This window comes from Artemia franciscana, chromosome 15, assembly GCF_032884065.1.
Source record: "Artemia franciscana chromosome 15, ASM3288406v1, whole genome shotgun sequence".
NCBI lineage: Eukaryota > Metazoa > Arthropoda > Branchiopoda > Anostraca > Artemiidae > Artemia > Artemia franciscana.
Window position 1 is genome coordinate 1,761,795 of NC_088877.1, and position 10,240 is coordinate 1,772,034.

At 35.0% G+C, this 10,240-nt stretch overlaps 1 protein-coding gene across 4 annotated transcripts in view; it reads left to right on the top strand.

Annotated features, from left to right (window-relative positions):
- LOC136036692 (mediator of RNA polymerase II transcription subunit 23-like) overlaps window positions 1–5,460 on the top strand; it is a 38,602-nt gene extending 33,142 nt beyond the window's left edge. For all 4 annotated transcript variants that reach the window (XM_065719003.1, XM_065719004.1, XM_065719005.1 and 1 more), the window contains one exon: window positions 3,743–5,460. The gene's annotated coding sequence lies outside the window, so the exon portion shown is untranslated. The remainder of the gene's footprint in view (window positions 1–3,742) is intronic.
- Window positions 5,461–10,240: the final 4,780 nt, after the last annotated feature.

Sequence of the window (10,240 nt, forward strand, 5' to 3'; positions counted from 1 at the left end):
CATAGTATAACGAAAATGTCTCATTAGGAAACCTTGTCTATAATTGCTGGCTAATATTTTCCAGAGCTAGAAGTGGAAAATAAGTGAAGCATTAGTTTGGCTTAGCTTCTCATTAGTTTGGCTTATTTTATTCAGGCTTAGCTAATTTTTTAGTTCAATACATATTCAGGTTTTTATTCAAGTAAAACTTAAACTTCAAGAAAAATTTTAGATGAACATTAAAATGCTTTCCTTAAAATATTATCGAAAGATATACTACGGACAGACCAAGCTGAAGAAAATTACTTAAACTTACTTGCAGAATTCCCTGTAGTTGAACGTTCATCCAAATCATCTTGTGTTAGCGTCCCTGTTACACTGTAAAATAAATTGTTTGAAATTCAACAGAAATTGTTCGTAATGTTTACCAACAAAAAAACACAGAATTTCAAAAGCTGAAATTCGTTGAAATTGAATATTTAGGGCCTTTAGGAACTCCCTAACCATTGTAGAATTCCCAACTTGTTGAGAATTAAACGATTGGATTTACAACTATATTTCAATTTTCAATCTATTTTACCTGTTTGCAATAAAGTTTGGATTTAATAAACCCGAATGAACTGAACTGAACTGATTAAAGATAAGAAATGCAAACTTATAGATTGGAATCTTATAGATTGGAAAACTACCTTTAAAATTTTGAAAAATGTCTTTTTGCATCTTTATGCAGAGAATATAACAAAATCCTATCTCCCTCCCTGTATTTTCTGGAGTTGGTAACATTGGCTTATACCCTGATCACTGAAAATCTGCTGGCTTGCAAGCTGTTCTTCTATTTTTTTACAAAAGTCAATTTTTCAAATTAGTTCATAAATCAATTAAATTATTTGGGATGTGGCACTGGATGTTTGGCACCGGATGTGCAGGAGGCTACCTCAACGGTTAACAGAGGTGATATACAATGGGGAGTAACTGGTTACCTAATAGGCATAGTGGAAATAAAGGAAACACTGTAGAATTCTGCTCTAGTGGCATAATTCTGTCTAAATTCAAGGGGAAGGGAGCGAATTTTCGTAAATCAAGTGAAAATGACTGAGAAAAATCAGCCATATAGCACCATAAGGGCAATTGTATACAAAAGAAAACTGACCCGTTCCTCTGAATGCTTATCTTATGCAGGCTAATCTTAGTTTTGTCATGATTTTTTTGCAGAAACATAGTTTCAGCTGGGGAGTAAATGAGGTTTAGGGAGGCAAACTGAGGCGTGGAGGGGGCAGAAGCCCCCCGCCTCTAAAACTCTTAACCCGTCCATAAAAACTCTTTTGCCCTTCAACCTATCGCGTGATCTTCAGTGATTAGTGCTTCGAATCTTCAAGTGATCCAAAATGACAAGTTTTATATTCTATGGGGGTTAAGAGCTTTGTTCCTTCTCTTTGTATAAGGCTTTTTTGGCCTGTTAGGATTTTTTGGCCTGTTCATGGTTTATATGAATAAAAAAGCAATCAAGGTCTTTAATTTAGACTTGGGCCTACTTTTATTTCACTCTGGATTTTGGGAATGGACTTGGGAAAGCATGGTTTTAGGCTGTATCTGGATTTTTTTTCGAATTTAGGTCACATTTTTCTAAACTCTTTAAAACCGTATAAATCATGATTGAGTAGAGTTAAAAGCTTCAAAGCACCTTCTTTTTGCCTTTTATGTTCTTTAGATATATTTCTAAGCATATTATGTTCACAAATGTATGTTCTGAGTTATGCACATGTTTATGTTCTCAACATATTTATAACATGAAATTTGCAAAAGTCCATGAAAGGTCAGTGCCTTAGAAAGGGAATCAAAACGATGACCTTCATTCATTATAGGTAATGCTCTAGAAGTTTTGCTGAATGTTTCATTTTTCTAACTCAACTACTTGGCAATATTGCTTAAAGCCCTTCATCTAGAATATTACCGAAAGAAATAGAGTGCTGTAGAAGAATAATAATAGTTTTTTTAATGGATTTTTATAAAATCGTAATAACCTGACAAGGTACATACTTCTTGGTGCCTTGTTTTTTTTTTTTAATGCGAGGCAAATACGTCAGAAGGGTAGGGTAAGTTGAACTATATAAAGAAAAATGTGAAGCAAACCATAGAAATGACAAGGTCTTTTTCAAGTTTGTTTGAAATTTTCTTTTGTTTTAATCTTGGAAAATCGGCGAAGTCACTAAAATAGTTTAAAATAGATTTTACTGGGGTTCGTTTCATATGTAAATTAATTTAGACAAGGTTAATGATTCAAAAATATATTAAAAAAAAAATTCACTACAAAAAATAAACTGCAAAATTTTTCGTCTTGAGCTGTATATCATTCTTGAAACTGTTCATTACTGTTTGCCAAGACAGTGATTCAGTGGGTTAAAAAAATAAATAATAAATTGGATAATTTTTAGCTATTCCCATTCCAGAGGACCTGGAATTGAGATATTTATAAAATCTGACTGATTAAGGATTGTCTTCCATAAGTTCAGATTCTAATCTTTTTCTGAGGAAATATTTGGCTTAATGCCATCTTTAGTTTAGGCATCAAGTCCAACATGTAAGTAGCCACTTACAAAACTTGTATTTGTTCCCTTGCCCAACCTCCACTTGCCCAATTGTCCTCTTCCCCTTGCCCAACCTCCACTCTCCTAAACAGCAAAGTATGAGAATGATCAGGAAGTATTGGAAAATACAGGAATGACTACACAAATCTGGGAGTTACGATGTGATATGGCAAGGGCTTGAAAACCTCCCTGCACACCTATATCAAGGATGTTTGTTTCGGTTTGGAGGAGGGGGGCTAAAAGTCTTTTAACCTGCACTTTAAAAGCGTGTTTATGGAGTAAGAGACGTATTTGTAGTTTTCTAGGAGAAATAACAAAACACGTTTTAAATATTTTCCGTTTTACAAATTTAAATATATTAAACTGTGAAGCGAGATTCCATTTTTTATATTCAATAGCCTATCTTAGTTATTATGGTGTTTTTCTTCTTGTTTTAATGATTAATTTCTATGACAAATAAAGAGACAAAGCTAAAAAAAAGTTGTTTTCAGTAAAGCGCAATTGACTTTCTTATTTTTAGAAGGTGTAGAAGGGGTTAGCTTTACTCCTTTTTGTGGTAGTTTCTGTTCCTTTTAAGTCTGAACGGAATATTTATTTTAATTCATGTAAGTTTTAGTTTTCTAATCTACAGAATTTAACAAAATCTAAGAAGAATAAAACAAAATATCGGAAAAAAAATTCAAAAAGAAAAAAAAAACGCCAAATATGTTAGCAAAGAAATGCGCTAAAAGAAGAAAATAATTTCCTGAGAAGGTCTTAACATATTTTTAACTATTCAGATATGAATATGTCGTGACTGCCCCAATCTTTCATTTTTAGTCCTAAGAAACTTTACGTGCTGCAGGAAATTATTTGCTTACTTTTCCGTGTTTTAGGGATAAAATCATTTCCTTTTTTTCTAGTATAGTCTATGTCTTGTCGTAATTCCATTAGTGCAGGCAATAAAGGGAATGATACTACTGAATATTTTGATAATGTATCTAATAACTGTCTTAAGCAATGCTAACTAATAGACTAAAGGTAAAATTTAACTTATGATAAAAACGAGAAAACTAAAACCAACATCCGCTACTAGTGTGTCCTTTCGCGTGAGAAAAAAAAAAAAAAAAACGGCTGGGCGAAATGAGGATAAAATCTAGTTTTTTCTATCTTTTTTATTAAGTATTCTATCTTTACAGATGTTAATACCGAATTTGACGAGTGATGCCATGTACGAAATTCGAATTCGAGCAGGGACAAGAAGCATAAACAACCCCCAATTTGTTCATCTCGGCAATTACTCCGAAGTAAGGAAGGTTCTTGTTCAACATGATTGTGGTCGGTCTATGTCTTCAAGGAGAGTATCGCCAATCTCCTCGAAAAGGGTGAAATCACGTCTGGTATGGTGGCTGGAATGGCCTGTGCCGCGTTTGCTCTTATGCTTATTATCTTAGCGTTCGTTCTTTGGAGGTATGATCAATTGTATTTGTGTGATTATCAGTGCAAGAGTGTCAATTGGGGGGGGGGGGGACAGTTTCCCCCGATATTTTTTGTCCCTCCTCTAGATTAAAAAAATAGCATTTAAAAAAAAAGAAATCTCTCCTAGATGTCGAAAATTACTTGTTGTATCTTCTTTTATAAATTGCAACAAATCCTTGCTCTCCTTACATTTGTGTAAATTCAGCCCTTATAATGTCAGTAATAAAGTTCATTCATGTATCATTATAGCAAATTATGTTTGTTGTTGCATCAAGGGAAGAAACTGGTTCCGACTAGCTCTTTTATTAAGTATGTGGGTATAATTTGGTTAATTAAATCATGACTCGGGTATCAAAGGGGTTGACTGAGGGCGCTGGGTAATTTTTATTTTTTATGGGAAGCAATTGCAAATATGTTGTGGTTTAATTGGTAAGTAGATGTGCTCTTGTAATTATAATTATTGTGGCAGTAGCTACAATCTAGTAAAGAACACACCATGGCCCATAGTAACAAAAAGAAAAAGGATAAAAGAACTTGTAAATCACATAAATTTTCAATGTTATATTTCTTGGAATTTCATTCTGACTAAATAGTAATAACTTGTAGTTACGTCTTTTTTCTTAGAATTTTATAAGCTCTTGAAAAATGATCAGATTGAAGTTAAAAAGGGCACTATTGTAATTTGCCCTGAAAAATTTGCTGTCGAAATTGGTGAAAACTTTTACTTGGGGGTCTGTAACCCCCATCTGGAACAACAAGTAAAATCACATTTTTGCATGGGTAGCGTTGATGTGTTCCCTGTTTTTGTGGTGTTTATTGAAAGTCAACTAGGTGATTTAATGAAAATTAAAGGAATTTGGAATTGAAAACTTCGTATGAAAAGACCTTTCTCTTCTTCCAATTTTAAATCTTGTCCATATTCCCATCAGCTTCTGTCAGGGCCGGATCAGGGGGAGGGCGGGAAGCCAGATATGGCAAGTGCCCTAGGTGGCACGCTCTGGGGCGGCAAAACCAGCTTAAGTATAATGTTTTCGAGCCAAAATTGTAATATTTACAATACCGAGGATGTAGCAAGGGGCAACAAAGTCTACGTTAACCAACCCCCCCCCACTGAGATAAAACCTAACTCTGGCTTCTGTAAGTTTCCTTCATGAAACATCATCTTCTGTTTTCTTCTCTATTTCCTCATTCTTTATCTGTATCTTCTCTTACCCGCAACTCCCCTTCATTTTGCCATCAAGCTGGTGAGTCATAGGTTTTCTTTACAAAGTTTTCGACAAGAGTGATTCTATTGTTTTACTTTTCGTTTTGATCCAACGCTATTTCAAGGGGTTCGGGTTCTTTTTCAGAAAGATTAATTGAAATAATTACTATTATAATTTAATGTTTTTATTTTATATTTGGCATGGAATTGAATTTCTGCAATGTTTAATTGTGAAGGTAATTTCTAGAATAAAATTTTATTGTGATAGAATTAAGAAAGAGCTTGAACGAAGAAGGCACGCACCACCACAAATAATAGTGTCTTCTAAAAATAATATTTATGCCCAAATTCCTCTGCAAACGCCGTCAACTTGTATCTTTTGTACAAATGAGCGAATTTGATGCATCGAACATTGATGCATATAACATACACCAAATGAAGCCAATTTGGGGATAAGTTTTTAGGTTCATTACTTTTTTGGTGATCGATACCGGAGTAAAAGCAAGAAAAATAAATTTACAAACTGGATTTAAAAAGTTGTATATGAAGAAGCAAATCAGTTGAAAAATGAACTTTAGGGAATATAAATATGAAAATAAATAAATAAATTTCTGGCATAGACGAGTAAAATTAGAATTGCTAAACTGTAATGAGACAAGTCTTGATGTTATATATATATTTTTTTTGCAATAAAGTTTGAATTAAAAATAAGAAATGCAAACTTATAGATTGGAATCTTTAAAACTGTTCTTGAAGAAACATATCACGTGCAATAATCTGTTAAAGGGGGTAAAATTACCCCAATGATGTGAAAAAATACCTTTAAATTGACGTTTAGTTTTTTTTTCAAACGAAAACTGCCGTTAAAATTTTGAAAAATGCCTTTTTGCATCTTTATGCAGAGAATATAACAACATTCTTGCTCCCTCCCTGTATTTTCTGGACTTGGTAACATTGGCTTATACCCCGATCACTGAAAATTGGTTATCGGTGATCTAATCAAAATATTTGCTTCTTCTTTTTATTTTAGATTCAAAACCTCAGTCTTTTACCCTAGAACTATAGACTCTATTCTATTTTTACTATAGTTGAGCTGGTATAATTACTGATAAACCTGACAATTTTGTAAATTGGCCTTTTATTTTTTCATTGAAAAAAAATATCCCACCCTTCACAAACTTCGATAAGCATCGGTTTTATTGCTGCTTTAATAAAAATAAGGGTAGTTGTTAATTATACGGAACACACCCAAGAAGTAAAGTTATGTTAATCCTAATGAAATATGCTAAAATATGACGAAAATGTAATTAGTTTATGTTAATAATATAATTACGATATATTTTATCCTAATAATATGATTTAGGCTGTATATTTTCTCATTAGGGGGGGGGTTTCGGAGTAAAGTAACCTAACCTAGCTTAACCTTACCCCAGCCTCCTAATGTGCAAATATATAGCCCAAGAACAATTTTTTGGGGAAAAAGAGGTGGGAGGGAGGCTAGTAGCCGTCCGATCTTTTTGTTCAAATAAAAGGGATACCAGAAATTTTAATTTCAGTTCAAATGAGCCCTCTGACGATGTTCTAGGACTGTTGGTTCGATACGACCGCTCCTGAAAAAAAAAAAAGCAACAACAAATTGACACGGATCCGTGATGTTTCCTCTGGCAAATAATACAAAATTCAACACCTCTGCAGATAGGGGCTTGAAACCTCTACAGTAGGGTTCTCTGATACGCTGAACCTAGTTGCAACAATTTTGAAAATGGTCTTTCTATATTTTTATGGAAAAAATTTATCCCACCCTTTACAGATCTAAGTAAAAAAGGATGTTGGCACAATTCATTTATTTTTTTTTGCCTTAGACCCGGGCACTTAGTATCAAAGGAGTTGTCGTAGAAACTTCAAAAAGGATTCATTCGATTGGAAATTGAAATAGCTTATGCCCTTTTCAATAGACGAAAGTGATTGGAGTGCAGCTAACCCCCTCCCACGCCCACCCTGTCCCCAAGCACATCCAATCAAAATTTTTAGATGACCATTTTGTTCGGTGTGGTTCAAAGGTCCGGAAATTATGTCTTTGAGGACGACAAATCTTCCCACCCCTGTCCTCAGGACAAGGTATGTAAGTTATTCGCTGGGGGCTGGCGTTGTCGTAGAAACTCAAAAAGGGCTCATTCGAAAGGAAATTGAATCGGCTAGTGCTCTTTTTAATGGTCGAAAGTGACTGGAGGATAATTAACCCCCCTCCCACGCCCACCTTTTCCCCAAACATATTCAATCAAAATTTTTAAGTAGCCATTTTTTAACGCACTTGAAAGGTCCGGAAATTATGTCTGAGGATGAAGCCCCCCACAACCCTCAGGGCGAAGATTGTAAGTTATGCCTTGGGGCATATGAGGTTTTTATAGAAAGTGTTGTTATAAAAACTTCAAAAAGGGCTCTTTTGATTGGAATATTACTAGGCTAGTGTTTCTTTTGATAGTTGAAAGTAATTGGAAGGTGAATTTCCCCCCCCCCCCCCCGCCACCCACCGTTTCTCCAAACACTTCCGATCAAAATTTTGATATAGCAATTTTATTCAACGTAGTTGAAAAGTCTAAAAACTATTTCTTTGAAGATGAAAACCCTTCCTCCCCATAGCCCTTAGGGTAAGGGTTGTAATTTATGCCCTTGGGAAATATAAGGTTTTTATGCCACTTGGTATTAACCTAGTGACATATAGCGATCGCAAATTCTGTCGGTCTGTCTGTCCCGGTTTTGCTACTTTAGGCACTTCCAGGTAAGCTAGGACGATGAAATTTGGCAGGCGTATTAGGGACCGGACCAGATTAAATTAGAAACAGTCGTATCCACGGTTTAACCATCTGTGGGGGGTTGTCGGATAATTCGGAAAAATAGAAAAAATGAAGTATTTTTAACTTACGAACGGGTGATGGGATCTTTACGAAATTTGATTTTTGGAAGGATATATCCACCACCGAAAATCCACCGTTTTCTAATCCCTCAGAAAATCTCAACTACTCTTTACATACAGTTCATTGCCATGAAGTGCTTGATGAATACACTGCAAACGGAGTTTCATAAAACTTCAGCATTTTTTGAAACTTTCACCTTGATACCATTAGACAGAGTAGTAGGAGAAGTCCCCATCGTAGCAGAAGTATTCATTTACTACAAACAAAAAACAGGCATATACGCCTGTTTTTTTTTTTTTTTTTTTTTTTTTTTTTTTTTTTTTTTTTTTTGATAACCCAGATCCCTGTTCTGGTGTATTAAGGACAGCCAGTGTCACTCCCTACCTCGCTGAATTTCCCTCTCTCATAAAATTCCCCCTGGATTGTTTACCCAATTTGCCTAGTTCTATCTATTTTTGCATTTTCTATTTACAAATATCTGTCTTGTATACCTTTAACTTGAAATTTTAATCTATAGAGATCATAGAATCAAACACATTTTAAAATAATTAAAAAGTGATCAAAGGTTTTGAACTAATCTTATTTTTACAGCTGTGAGAAAATATTCAGGGCTGTTTGGCTTGGAAGCTATCATATCAATTTACAATCATGAAATTTTACACTTTTATGAAACAGTAGCAAATTTTCATTCAAATAAAAATCTATCGTTTCTTGGGCACGATATCAAACCACAATTTCTGAAAAGGGTTTTCCAGATTAGGTAAGCTGTTAGACATCCCTAAATACGAGTCTAGGCCTCGCCCCTCTTAATATTCCCTCTGAAAAATTTCCCCACACACAATATTGACATGTAAAAGAGACAGCACAAAATAGGTTGGAGCCGGCGTTTACACCCCCACCCCTCGACAAATACTGCCTACAGCCGGTTGGTCTTCAGTAGCTTTCAAGTTAAAAAAGGACATACCCCTTTTTTCGCATATTCATTAAACAAACAAAACAACAAAATCTAATAAAACACCCTTTTATTTTTGGTATTTTGATGCCCCTATAGAGGGAACCTACATAATTTTACTTGCGGACGATTGCTGTATCCTCCATGAGTTCTAAGCCTCCTAGACGTTCAAGAAAATTGAAAATCTCCTTCCCTTACCGTATGCACCTGCTTAGAAAACTGTGGCAGAATTCAATTTTTGGGCCATGGACTTAAAAAAATCACGTGACTTCTTCTGAAGAATCATCTGAAGTCGTTTGATATCATACCAGATTAGGTTACACAATAGATCATTACAACCGCATACTGGTGGTGCAGTTAGCTTGGCGCTATTTAAGATTATAAAACCATAAAAGCAGCGTAAGTAGAGTGACGTCCTTTTCTGTTGAAATCCCCACGGAAGTGGGACTATGGCAACACACTGTAGGGCTAATACTAAAGTGTTATGACGTCACTTTCAATTACAGCCTTATAGCAGTAGGGAAAGTGACGTCATTTTCGCTATATAAGATGCTGAACCATACTCTAACGGTCATTTAAAGTTTTGATTCGGAAAGTTATTAAACTCGATCATAAAAATATGTCTTATCAAGTTAGGAATAAGAAGCAAGTATTTGGTACAGAAAGTTCTCAGTCGAACTTACAAATAGATGATTATCAGCAGTTCACTACTCCTCCTAGAACAATTATTATCCCTACGAAGAATTCCAGTAAGTTTACCACGAAACAAGAAAATGCATGGATACCACCTTCAAAGCGAAAGGATGTAAACCAATCAAGTCCAATAGTTTGTCCCGCGAGCAAAGAAGCAACACCAACTAGTGACTGGAAAACCTTACTACTTCGCTATATGAATAATATTGCCGAACGGCTTTTCGATGAATATTCAGGCAAAGTCATAGAAATCTGTGAGAAGTTGTGTAAAGATGACTTTGAGGACGCAATAGAAGTTATATGCACCAAAGGCATTGAATCATCGAACAGAATTCAAATGACCTGCATTCGCCTTCTCAAATCCATAAAAAATGATGCTAAGACAGCAAAGCAGTTTGTTGGATGCTTAGAAGCTGTATACCGCAAATATTTCAGTCAAAACAGTAAAAGACAA